We start from the raw sequence: 13854 nt of genomic DNA on the forward strand, positions 1-13854 counted from the left end.
AGCGCCAGGAACCAACGCAGCCGGTCCTGCCCCAAATCAGTGGCCGAACGTGGGAGGACGCCGGCCGGAAAGCACCCAGCGAGCCCGAGCCGCAGAGGAAAGCGGGCTCCCACCTCTCCCGCCCCAGATTGTGATTTTTCCCTAATGCTGGGAAGCCAGTATGAATGAACCCCTCGGAAAGGTTTCTGTAATGGCTTATGAAAACAAAGAGCAAACGGTAACAAATCACCATTCTCATGATTCATAACTATTTTCCACAAGATTTTAATTTAAAAAATACGCTCTCGGGTACTTTTTTTTTAACACAAGCATATAGATAATTTAATTTTAAAATATTGGGCTGAATTTATGAAAACTGAACTCATTAAACAACTTACTTCTTAAAATCTGTATATGACTTTAGATTTGTGTAAAGCAGTTAGTAGTCGCTGGTGGAGGTGCGCCTGGCTGGTGGAGCACAGGACTCTTGATCTGGCTTTGTAGGTGCCAGTCCTAGGTCGGGTGTGCAGATCACTGAAGAATCTTTAAAAAAAATAAAAAAGGAAAAAATCTGTTTCAAAGATAAATTTACACTTGTGGAACCCAAGATAAGAACTAATTCAACTCATCTTACAAAGAAAAGAGTTGTTTCACAAATTTAGTGTTACAGCTTTGGCATTCTTTAATATTTCTTGGAAAGGATCTACAACCGAGAGATTGGCTTACTTATCACAAAGTGAACTTTCAACATTCAAAATTTCAACATTTCTGTAAGTTGAAAACTATTGGCAATTGATAAATTTAAGATCAATTAGAAATGCCTTTAGAAATTTCATAGCTCCTTCTATTAGCTTTGTAATGATAGTTCTAAATTGCAAAAGAATTTCATTGACAGTGTTACAAAAAATATCACAACTGGCATTCATATTTGTGTGGATAGCTTCAAATACAATTTTAGAATTTAAATGGTGAATTCTTTAAACTGTTATGCACATACTGGAGATTAGGAATCTAGAAACCGAAGTTAAAAAAAAAAAAAACTGACCCTATCACTCACAAAATCCTCTTTAATTGAATAAAAAAAAAAAAAAAAAAAACAAGGAAGGGAGGGCTGTTGAGAAGAGAGAAATGTGAGGGTTATTGAGTCTGGCTGGCATTGGGCCTTACCCGTACAGTCCTCAACTCTTGGTCCTATAGGGGCCAAGGGCCAGGCTGCTCCAAGGTGGGCCACTTTGGCTTGAAGATTATTTTGACCTAAAGGCAACAAGACCCTATGGACTTCCTCCCTATGAAAGAAACTTTTTGCCCCTTCCTTGACTAATAGAAGAATCTAAATTGGGGTCTTTCCCCAATTTAATAATGGTTATTACCAGAAATAAGTCTTATCCAAGTGACCCATCTATATGGCAAGGCAAGCATCTAATTACCAAACATTCGCTCTTCTTGCCCTGTGACTTGCATTCTTTCCCTTTGTCAAAGTCCCAGACCCCCACCTGATTCTCTTTAGTTCAGGATGGATACACACACACACACCTTATTTTGCCTATCTTTGGAATTTCCATGTCAGTGTGGATTCCCTGTATGTAGGAAACTAAATTTGATTTTCTCCTGTTAATCTGTCTCATATCAATTTGATTCTTAGTACAGCTTGACGGACCTAGAAGGGGACAGGAAATTCTTGCTCCCGATATTCCACATTGACTTTCTGTATGGTCTTTAAATACCATGCTACACTGGTGACACCCACATTTGTATCTCTAGTCCATACCCTTTCCTTGAACCCCAGGCTCCTCTATCTAATGGTCTACTCATCCACTCTAATATCCTGTAGGCACCTAAAGTTCCTATGTTCAAAACTGAGCTCCCAACTCTTTTCCCTCCCCCAACTCCACGTGTAACCTTCCTCACCTCAGGAACGGCAACCTTATATTGACATTTCCGTAGGTCAAAACCCTGGGATCATCCTTGAATCCTCTCTTCTTATGTCTGTATTAGCACTCCTTTCAAAATCTATCCAGGACACAACCACTTCTCACCACCGCCTCCATCCACACCCTGGCCCAAGCTGCCATCTTCTCTCACCTGGATTATTTTAATAGCATAAGTGGTCTCCTGCCTCCACCATTGTCAACTTTTGTCTACTTAACTCAGCCGTCGGAAAGTTCTTTTTAAAGACGTAGCTCCAATCCTGTCACTTGTTTGCTCAAAATACCTGTATGGTTTCCCATCTCACTGAAAATAAAACAGAAAACTTGTGAGAGGGCCTACAAGGGTCCTACCTGACATGGCCTCCAGCCCTCACTCTGATCTCAGCCACCAGGGTCTCCCTCCCTTACTCTGCTCCAGTGTCACTGCCTCCTTGCTGATGCGGGGACCCCAAGGAGAGGTGTGGGTGGCACGTGTGTGAGCCACCCATTCCCCTCTTTGGGGCCTTTGTACTTACATTCCTGCTGCCTGTAATTCTCTACCCAACCTATGGCCCCGTTTCCACATGCCTTACTCGCTCCACACTGCAGGTCTGTGCCTTCTCTGAACACTAACAAAACCCTCAGGTCCTCTCATCATCACTCTATTTACCTGCCTTGGCTTATTCTCCTTAGCACTTTTCACTAATATATTTATCATCAGTATATCTGTATCCCACGCTGGAACGTAGACTTGAGAACAAGTACTTTGTTCACTACTTTATTTTCAGTGTCTAGAACAATATGCAGCATAGAGTAAGCACTTCATGAATATTTGCTTAAAGAGTAATCAATCACCACAGCCCCTTAGAAGTGTGTACTGTTGGCCCCATTGTACAGGTAAGGAAAAGAAGCTCAGGCCGAGATTCTGAAATTAAAAAGGTATATGAGGAAGGTTGTGGATACTGGTGATTTTTGGAATACAGTTCTGTAGCACAGTCCACTATAGATCTGTGTATTTAATAAAACTTAGCTAAATTATCCCTGACTGTAGAGCTGAAAAGGAAATGTCACTCAATTCAGATTACACAGCTATTGTATCTTTATTTGCAAAAGAGGAACATAGTTTCTGGGGTTAGCTAGAATGCAGTCATATTTTCTTTTTAGAAATGTTGCTTTTTAAAAGGTAACCAAGTAAAACAAACTGTTTCTATAGCAGTAATTTCCACCTTTGATTCTATATGGTTATGAAAATTTCCATAATCATATAGGTAAATTATGGCTGTGTGAATTCGTGTGAATCTGGGTATTTCCCCCCCTTTGTAGACTTCACCATTAGAGCTATTTTCCAAATGTTTTAAAACGACTCTTCTAAAATCAAAGGAGCTTCTGTGGGGTTGAAAGCTTACATACAAAGTCTGCCACTTTAGAAGCTGAGTAACCTTGGATAAGTTGTCTGTTCAGTGGTTGGGGTGCCTGACTGGCTTAGTGGTCAGAACCTGCAACTCTTGATCTTAGGGTCCTGAGTTCAAGCCCCATTTTGAGCATGGAGCCTACTTGTGACCTCGGGGCAGTTACTCAGACTCTCTGTGCTGTCCGTTTCTTCTGCAGAAATGGGAAAGAGTATAATAATAGTACTCAACTCTTCCTGTCGCGAGGGCCCTAGGAGTGGTATATATATATGTCAGCTTCTCTGGACAATGCCTGACATACAAGTAGCAGCGACGTCAGTCTTTGCTATTAATTTTCTGTCTACCACTGCCGCTGCTATTGAAGTGGGAGACCAGCGAGGTTCTTGTCTCACCTAGTCGAAGACTGAATCTCTCAGACAAAGGAGAGTAAACCGATAGAGGTTCAGTAAGTGATGAAAGAGAAGAAGCTCTCGGGAGGGGGAGGGGTCCTGACAGGTTTACCCTTGTGGGCTTTTAGGGTTGGTCTTTTATAGAAAGCTAACCAGGGAACTTAAATCTTTACTTCTCTGTTGATAGCACCCTTGAGTAAGGACTAGTGATAACATCGTCAGTGGCTTGCTTCCTTTTTAGCGTCCTGTAATTCTTTGTTGGTCACAGGTAGCTGTCATAATAAGACCCCAGCTCCCACACCTGGGACAGGATGGTCTGGTTTGTTCCCTTAGCTCTGGTTTCCTTATATCTCTGAATTTTTGAGATTTGTATGAGCTTGATCCCGTAGCCCCCTACCTCTCTCTCCCTACCTAGCCCTGCCTGTCCCTTACTCACTACTACTTATTACCATTATTCTTATTTTTCTCTTACTACCTCAAAAGGGTGCTAAGCACGTGGCCTATGTTATCCGTTGTTCTTATAAGAACACTTTGAGATTTAAACCATTTCTTCCAGCCATGTATCCAGAGGCTTGGGGAGATTAAGTATCTTGGCCATAGCCAGTGGGAAGTGAAACTAGGATTTAAACCATGGCAGTCTGGTTTCAAACTTGCACTTTAAATTCCATCCTTGACTACTTTCCCTAACACAGGGCAGCCATTGCGTGGATACCGGGCATGTTCTGCTGGGCACGAAATGTGAGTATTAGAATGCAGTGTGAGGACACTAGAGAGGTGTACACAGGAGCATAAGGAGAAATGCTGGTAGGAGCTGGGGTAGAGGAGGGGGCGTTGGGGCCACGCCTGGAAGGATGAGGTCCCCACTCTGAGAAGGAAGATAGGCAATGCAGCTGAAGGATACAGCCGTGCAGAGACTCATGGTCACATAGGAAGGGGGGACTGATGTGTGTGCAGAGGCTACAAAGGTGGGTTCTAGGCCTAGGAGAGTTGTGTATTCATGTATAAGGCATTTGGAAGTTGGTAAAGGATTTTAGACAGGGAAGTGACAGGACAGTTTTTTACGTTTTGAGGGTGGTGATGGCAGCACTACATGGAATAGATTGGAGATAAGAAAGAACAGTGGCAGGGGTGCTTATGATCGCTCTTTGACAGACCTACTGTGAGAGCTGCGTATGGTCCAAACTGTGTCTGGTCGCTGGGCCCAGAAATCAGTGTCTGGGTTTCAGAGATGAGGCAAACAGGACTTGTAACTGTTAGAACAGGGGTGGAGATGGGATGGATAATGAATGAAGGAGGAATCACAGAGGATCTTGAGGGGATTCTCTCTCAGATACAGCATCAGAGATCAGGAGGAAGAGTGTTTGGGGAAAGGTGAGTTTTGTTTTGAACATTAGAGAGTGCCTGGTCGAACAGTTAGGTCATTTTGCAAATGAGACTGAGCCAAAAGAAATTATAGATCAAGTTCAGGGACTTGTCTGAACTTACAGCATATTGGAGCAAAGCCTCACCTTGAACACAGATTTCCTAGATTTCCTGTCTGTTGTTCTTTCAGAACAGTTACTTCATTTAAAAATTAGGAGACAGTGGTGGGACGGGCAGCAGAGATGCCAGAATGCCAAGGCACGCAGGCTCTAAAATACGACCCCATGCTGCACTCAGACAACCAGGCACTTTGGAGGTTATGTAACACATGAGGAGACAAGCCCAAAGAGACACAGACTCGTCCAGCAGGAGCTGGCCGCCCCGGCCTTACGACTGGCTCTTCAGACCTTCAGTCCATGCAGCTCTCTGTTTCACTCAAATCTTAAGTTACCACTTTTGGGGGGTTCAGAGGCAAACTTAAAAGTTATAAAATCAGGGGCGCCTGGGTGGCACAGCGGTTAAGCGTCTGCCTTCGGCTCAGGGCGTGATCCCAGTGTTGTGGGATCGGGCCCCACATCAGGCTCCTCCGCTATGAGCCTGCTTCTTCCTCTCCCACTCCCCCTGCTTGTGTTCCCTCTCTCGCTGGCTGTCTCTATCTCTGTCAAATTAATAAATAAAATCTTTAAAAAAAAAGTTATAAAATCACTCCTTTTTCTAGGTTTTAGTTTGGCAGAGCACCTTTTGCAGCTTTTTGCCGCACAGGCACCTTCCACTAACAAACCCGTCTGCTCAGGTGACTCAGCGGCCTGGAAGACTCGGCCTGAGGAGGTTGGCCAGTCTCTGACACAGCCAAGCGGGGACAGGCCAATCTATCTGATTGATGTGAGGGCTGACAGGCCCATGACCCACAGGACCTTTCAAGAATCATTGTTCCCAGGAAGATGATAGTCACTGGGTCTAGAGGAGGGACTCTGCCTTGTTCATTCCACGACCTCAAGGTTAGGTGCTGTATTCAGCAAATTGAAATAATTGTCCACTTTCTATATGTAGAACTGCTAATAGTTTAAGTGAGGTTTTAGAAAAATTATCTTGGGCTCCCAGCCTGAGGTGGGAACACAAAACAGTACAATTTTTACTATAGATAAATCTAAATCTGAAAGCATGTGTGTATTTTTTTTTTATTTTTTTTTAAAGATTTTATTCATTTGATAGAGAACACGAGCAGAGGGTAGGGGCAGAGGGAGAGGGAGAGAGAGAAGCAGACTCCCACTGAATTGGGAGCCCAACATGGGGCTTGATCCCAGGACCCTAATATCATGACCTGAGCCAAAGGCAGACACTTAACCAACTGAGACACCCAGGGGCCCCAGCATATGTGTGTGTGTGTTTTTTTATTTTTAGGATTTTTTTTCATTTGAGAAAGAAAACACAAGTAGGGAGGAGGGGCCGAGGGTGAGTGAGAAACAGACTCCCCACTGAGCAGGGAGCCCAGTGTGGGACTCAATCCTGGGACTCCGGGATTGACCTGAGCTGAAGGCAGACGCTTCACCGCCTGAGCCACCCAGGTGCCCCCATGTGTGTATTTTTATAAAATTATTTCACACGTCTTTTGTATACCTGCAGATCTATGAATCATACAGGAGTTTCAGCTATTCCTTAAAATAGTATTTGCTGATAATAGGAATATTTAACTGAATTCTAATAAATCAGACTTTTCCATGATCTCTGTTTAACTACTTGATGAAAGGGAAGATAGAAGACATGCTTACGTTTTTCATTGGGAATTACGTATTTTCTTATGTTTGAAGAGGGTTAAGTTCTTGATTTTGTAGTTATACCAATAGCGCCAAAATGTTTTTGCTACATGTATGTTGGCCCTAAAAGTAGTTGGGTCACTTATCTTTGGATTGCTGACAGACCTACTGTGTAATATCTATGAACTTCAGAATTTTAATATTTTTATCCTTCGAAAGGAAATTTTTTTAAAAATTTGCCCCAAGGTGGATAGTAGAGAAACACATTTGGTCCTTCTGTTGTTGCAAACCAAAAGTGTTCATTTTTTGTAGTGATTTTTTTAAAGATTTTATTTATTTATTTGAGAGAGAGAGCATACACAGAAGCAGGGGGAGGGGCAGGGGGAGAGGGGGAAACAGACACCCGCTGAGCAAGAAGCCGGATGGGGGACTTGATCCCAGGACTAGGTATCACTACTACCCTTGTAATAATTTTTTAAGATCTGTTTTCGTTAAAGTTATTTACATACTTTTGTCATGCCTTATTGCTTCTAAAAGAGTGGTGGGTTTTTTTGGTTAATTTTATTGAGATATAATTTATATACAACAAAATACAAATTTAGCAGACTTTTTTAGTTTTTTACGAATTTATACATCCTTATAACTAGTGCCGCAGTCAAGGATTCTGTCACCCCAAGGGTTCCCTTTTCCCCTTTTGTAGCTACCTACTCTCTGAAGCCGTAGGCAAGCCCTGATGTACTCTCCGTGACTACAGATTATATTTGTCTTTTTTTGCGGGGAGGTGTCTGGATTCAGCGTGCCAGGAGTTGCATACTTTTTCTGGGAAGGGCCAGTAGGGATCGTACAGTATGTACTCCTTTGTATCGGACTTCTTTTGCTGAGTACAGTGTATTTGAGAATATCCTTCATCAGTATGTTGATTGCTTACGTTGTCAGTAATTCATTCCTTTTATTGCTTGTTTCCTCTATTTTTTTATTGTGGTAAAATATAACATAAAAGCTGCCATTTTAGCCAATTTTAAGTGTGCACTTCAGTGCCCTCAATTACATTCACATCATTGTGCGGCCATCACTCCTCTGTCCAAAACTTTTTCATCAACTGAAACAGAAACTCTGTAACCATTAAGCAATAGCTCCCCATTTCCCTCTTCCCCCCGCCCCTGGTAACATCTAATCTACTTTCTGTCTTCACGAATTTGCCTATTTTAGATATTTCGGGTAAGTGGAATCACACAATAGTTATCCTTTTGTGTCTGGCTTATTTCACTTAGAATAATGTTTCCAAAGGTCATCCATGTTGACGCATGCAGTACGACATTCCTTTTTATGCCCCAATAATATTCCATTGAACGGATATGCCATATTTGGTTTATTAGTTCATCAGTTGATGGATGTTTGGGTGTTTTTACTTCGGGGCTGCCATAAAGAATGCTGCTCTGAACATTTATACACAGTTTTTGAATGAACATATGTTTTCAAGTCTTTTGAGTATACCTACAAGTGGGATTGCTGGATAATATGGTAATTCTATGTTAAACTTTTTGAGGAACCATCAGACTGTTTCTCATAGGGCTGCACCATTTTATATTCCTCCCTACAATGTATGCGGGTTCCACTTTCTCCTCATCCTCATCAACACTTGTTCTAGGCATTCCCACAGGTACTGCTTTTTGATAAGATATATGAATCAAAGATAAACATAGAGTAGATCAGACATTGCTACAGACTTGGTGGAATTAATGGACGTGTATCAATATCATTTTGTATGTTCTAGGAGGATGGACTCAGGCAAGTTTTGGAGGAGATGAAAGCTTTATATGAACAAAACCAGTCTGATGTGTAAGTTTTGATGAGATTGATTTTTTTTTTTAAGATTTTTTATTTACTTGAGAGAGAGAGAGCGCGAGCAGGGGGAAAGAGCAAAGGGAGAGGGAGAAGTAGGCTCCCCGCTGAGCAGGGAATCTGACATGGGGCTCAATCCCAGGACCTCAAGATCATGACCTGAACCAGACACCCAGCCAACTGAGCCACCCAGGCACCCTAATGAGATTGGTATTTTAAAGCAACTTAAGAAATAGGATACTGAAATCAGATAATGTTCCATCAGTTTTTAGATATGATTTTTTTTTTTAATTCTCTGTGAGCCTGATCATACTGTAACTATACAGGACTGAGGGGGTTTGTGTTGATCGCCCTAAATCTATGGGGATTCAAATAGTGCATGGTCCACAGCAGATGCTCAGTAAATATTTATTTGAATGATACGACTTGCAAGATATTAGAGTGAATCTAAAAGAGATGAGACAGGAGCAAATAAAAATCCTAGCAAAGTGAAACCTATAGTTTCCCCTGCTCATTTTCACTACTAGCTACCTTAGTGCAGTAAAGGGATAACAGGAGATGTGTACACTTAACAGGAGCAGCAGTGATTTCCAGCAGCCTGAGTGGAGCTCCCCGAGAATCCGTGCTACAGAAGGCCACAGTGCGGTGTGTGAGAGGGCTCTAGGTTTAGAGAACATCGAGAGCTAAGCGTGGTGGTGGCACAGTGGACAATTTGGCTGTGTGACAAACTTCATAGGTTCTCTTGATTTGGCGAAGAGTAAGACACAAAGGAGTATCAACTCCGGGATCAGAAGTGAGATATTCAGCTCTCAACCTAGAGAGACATCCGTCTGTGACCTGATGTTTCATTTTTGGCTTTGTTAGGTACAGTGTTTTTATCAGTTACTTGGGCATAGAAATCAGTAACATGCTGGTAAGATCTGTGGAGCACATGAATAATGGGAGCATTTTCCAACTGCGACGTTTAAGGAGAGATACAGCAAAATCTTCACCAATGGAGTGAGGAACGGAAACATAGCATGTTTACAGTATGCGTAAGGCAGATATAAAGTCCTGAACTCAAGTTCCCAAGCAGTTTGCTCATTCATTAATTCATGTAACAAATATGTACTAAATGATTACGTGCTAATAAGTGGCTCTGGTATTTCAGCTGTAAACAACACAGTAAAGACGTCTGCCCCCATAGCCCTCACAATCTAATGCAGAAGACAGATAATAAATACAGATACACCAAATTGGAATACATGCCATGAAGGAAAACAACAGAGTTCTGCGAGAGAGAATAATTAATTAAAGATAGACTTGGATTGAGGAATCAGGGAAGTTCTCTCCAAGGAAGAAACATTTCAGCTGAGATCTAAAGGAGAAGCCTGCTTCAGTGAGGCAGAGAGTGTCCTAGGTGGAGGGGGCAGCATATGCAAAGGCCCTGAGCTTTGAAGGAGGGTGGGGTGCTCAGGACAGTGATAGTTAAAGAAGGGCAGTATGGCCGAAGCTTAGCAAACAGGCAAAGGGTGACACCAGGTGTGAATTTCAAGCATGTGAGGCTGCTGGTGGCATGGTTGTGTTTTAAAAGATCACCCTAGTTGCTGCGTGGACAGTAGACAAGGGGATCAAGAGGAGAGGGAGGCATGCTGGCCATGCAGGTGACAGCAGAGGTGACCTGGACTAAGTAGAAAGTGAACAGATTAAAGACATATTTACTTAGGAGGTGGCCTAACAGGCCTTAGTCCAGGAAGAGAATGATTTTCCTGTTATTTGCTATATTTGTAACATTTGCTAATTTGTGATCCCAAATTCTGTGCCCTACCCTCCTAGTTTCTTTCTTGGTGGGGGGAAGTCACTATTACCAGTTTCTGTTAAAATTTTTTGTCAGAAGAAGTCTATTCCTCTTTAATTACTCATGTAAAAGTAAATTTTTTTAGGAAGTCCTTATGTACTTAATGAAATACTCTGGTGTTGGCTTGGGCATATTTTATTTGTACTGTTTCTTTATAATCCAGAGTACATTGTAAACAATGTGGAGAACGAATGTGGACACACAATGCCATAAGCAAGCAGTTTCCCTGGCACTGAGGATGTGGGTGCACTGACACACAGCAAGATGGCACAGCGAAGTTACTGGGTGATCGATGACTCCCTTATCTTTCCTGGGTCCCCCTTGGTCCATCAGAGATACTCAAAAAGAGCTACCTGAACAAAGAGGGTTCTAGTCAAGGTTGAGGAGCACTCATACAGACTGAGGTGCTCTCATGAAACCAAAAGTCCAGGGAATAGCCACCTTCCTCCTCAGCCATTCTGTATCTTTCTTGTGGATGAGGCATGGATGGGCTAGAGCTTCAAGTACTCACCATCAACACCATTAGATACCTTTCAGGTAACCTGATACAAAGGGAAACTAAGAGCACGACATCGGTAACATATTCAGTTTTATTTATAAATATGACGACTGCTCACTGGTCTAGAAGCCCTCTTCATGTGATTCCCTCCTACAGCTCTTAAGATTCGTTGAAATTCTCTTATGTATTCATTTTCTTCTTCACTGAGTGACACGCCACTAGACCGGAGGCTGCATAAGGCCAGGAATCTCATCCAATTTGTTCACTGCTCTGTTCCTAGCCCCAGGAACAGAGCTTGGTACCCAAAAGGTACTCAAAGCGTATTTGTTAAATGAATACACAAACAATAAATATTAAATATTTTCTATCTCTAAGTCAATAGCTGGAAGAACTGATTTATCTGATTGTTTATCTGATTGTTTAAAAGCAAGACTCATCAGATGAATATTTAAAAGTAAGCCTAGCCCTTGAAGAAGGAGGCCACAGATACTGGAATTTAACATCCTGCAAAAGGAAACACAAGAAAGTAAGAAAGGGCAGATTTTTAACAAGGCTAACTTCAAGAAGCATAGAGACAAGGAGGAAGTCTTCATTCAGAAAAAACGATGAACAACGACAAAAACAACTATGACCAGAAACATCCCTTAGACAGACATTCTTTACTCATTCATTTGAACATTACTGAGCCAGTATCCATTCCAGCGTGTCTTGAGCCAAGTGCTAGGAAATTCAAAGACAGTAAGACACAGGGCCTTTGAGGATACAGAGGTAAACAAGTAATGCAAAAGATACCATGACCAAAGCTTATGCATGCAATCAAAGCAGGGAGTAGACAAAGAAACTTGGGGAGGTTGGGAACATTAATAATGCTATACATTTATACTTCAAAAGACACTTTCAGGAATTTCTTTTTTTTTTTTTTTTTGGCCCTCACCCATAACCCTGTGAGGTACATGGCGCAGGTGCAATGAAGATAAAGAAACCACGGGTTCTAGATCTCCCGTGACCTGCCCAAGGTAACACAGTCAGTCAGAGATGTGGGCAGAACTCCTATCTGGCCTCCCAACTCAAATCTGAACCACACAAAGGCCTCAGAGACAAGGGCGAATAAATCAAAACCAGAAAAAACTAAGCATCACCCTGGGAATGCAAAAGAGTGGGAAGCTAAGTAGTCAGGTGAGAAATGATGGGAGTGAGTGGCACTGAAAGTCAAACTGCCAATTTCCCCGGGAAGGAGCTCACTGCAGTTCCCTCAAATAGCACTCGTGGTGAGCAGTAGAGACGGGGGACAGGTGCTGAACAACCGAGCTCAGGCCTCAAACTGCCTCTGGGGTGGTGACTTTCAGCATTGGGCACAGACACACCAGCACACTGCCTTACTATCATCACGAACCCCAGAGAAGTACATTCAAACTAACCACAGAGAAACAACCAGCAGATACCTTTACAGAGCTGGGGTCATTCCTGAATTTTTTTTTTTTTTTTAATTTACTTGAGAGAGAGAAAGAACACAAGCTGGGGGAGAGGAGCAGGGAGAGAGAGTACCAGGCTCCCCGCTGAGCAGGGAGCCTGATGCAGGGCTGGATCCCAGGACCCTGAGGTCATGACCTGAATCCAAGGCAGACGCTTAGTAGAGTTAGTCACCCAGGCTCCCCCACTCCTGAATTTTTAAAGAAATCTTTAATTTCTCATTCTCCTTTACCACCAAGAGCCAATAAACCGTTCCTATTATTTTTACATTTTATCCAGAAAATAATCTATAAACCACACCAAAAGCTACCCTCTCCCTCTCCTTTGTCCAGCTAAAACCTCTTGTTGACCATTATTTCTCCCTATTTAGCTGAAAGGCAATAGCAAAGGTTGAGGGCAAAAACGTCCAGAGCAGACTGCCTGGCTAAAGTCTAGAAGCTATAGGGCCTTGGACAAGTTTTTTTTAAGCACTCTCTGCCTCAATTTCAATCTCAGAAATAGGGCCATCAATGGTTCCTACAGCGTAGGACTCCCATGGGGACAAAATCAGCTTGTCAGAGTGCTTTCGGCATTATATACACATTAGTTGTTTTGTAATTCCCTAGCTCCTGACAAAGGCCATCTCACTAGGTGGGAGTAACCAGCTTCACCTACCTGTGAAGCCATAAAACTCAATGACTCATGAAACTCATACACTTAATGAGACTGGACTTTTTAAATGGCACTTGATCCCAATACAGCAATAAGCACTGCGTGCCCCTGGGGAGATGGTGTACTCAGCCCTGAGAAGGGGACAGGGTGACAACCTCCTTAGTGTTGTCAGAAAACTCCTCTTGCACAATCCAGAAACAAGACCATGCGTCAGAGGTGACGGCCTGCTCCAGCCTGCAAATGCAATGATCTAAGCCTGATGCTGTCCCTACCTCTTCCCCTCTTTCATACACGTGGTTCTGCTCTCCTACCCAACCCTGACCGCTATCGAAATGACGTCTCAGTGAAAAACGCCTCTCCTCACGAGCTCTGCCAGTCAGTAAACATACTGGGAAATAAGCTGCTTCTATCAATTGCTTTGGGATGAGCAAAAGCACCTCAGTCTCTCTTTCCTTCTGAAGCTCATATTTCTAAAGTCACCTTGAATTTCTTAAAAACCCAGTAGCCAACTATTTAATATCCATTGCTACTGGATTCATAGACATGAATCTAGCCTAGACTTAGTGAAATCAGAGCCTTATTGCTAAGGATCAGGGCTAACAGAGGACTGTCACACCACGGAGGCAGCATTGTGCATACGGGTCCCAACAAGTCTGGGAGAGACGAAAATCTTCAACAAGAATAGTAAAGAGCTCTCTGCCTCTGAGCACTCGTTACTGGTCATGCTCAATTATACTGTGCAGTCCTCAGGTGAG

General features: G+C 42.7%; 1 protein-coding gene and 1 long non-coding RNA gene across 9 annotated transcripts in view; one reads left to right on the plus strand and one right to left on the minus strand.

The window, feature by feature from the left end:
- Nucleotides 1–13854, plus strand: part of LOC125282066 (focal adhesion kinase 1-like) — a 424568-nt gene that overhangs the window by 197180 nt on the left and 213534 nt on the right. The window lies entirely within an intron of this gene.
- Nucleotides 1–13854, minus strand: part of LOC125282090 (uncharacterized) — a 106164-nt gene that overhangs the window by 54040 nt on the left and 38270 nt on the right. For 7 of the 8 annotated variants that reach the window (XR_008959666.1, XR_008959659.1, XR_008959663.1 and 4 more), the window contains one exon: nt 378–522. This is a non-coding gene — a long non-coding RNA (uncharacterized LOC125282090). Of the gene's footprint in view, nt 1–377; nt 523–2061; nt 2212–13854 lie in introns of all 8 variants that reach the window. The other variant, XR_008959662.1, reaches the window with a different exon arrangement.

The sequence above is a fragment of the Ursus arctos genome, unplaced genomic scaffold (genome assembly GCF_023065955.2).
Source record: "Ursus arctos isolate Adak ecotype North America unplaced genomic scaffold, UrsArc2.0 scaffold_16, whole genome shotgun sequence".
NCBI classification, from domain to species: domain Eukaryota; kingdom Metazoa; phylum Chordata; class Mammalia; order Carnivora; family Ursidae; genus Ursus; species Ursus arctos.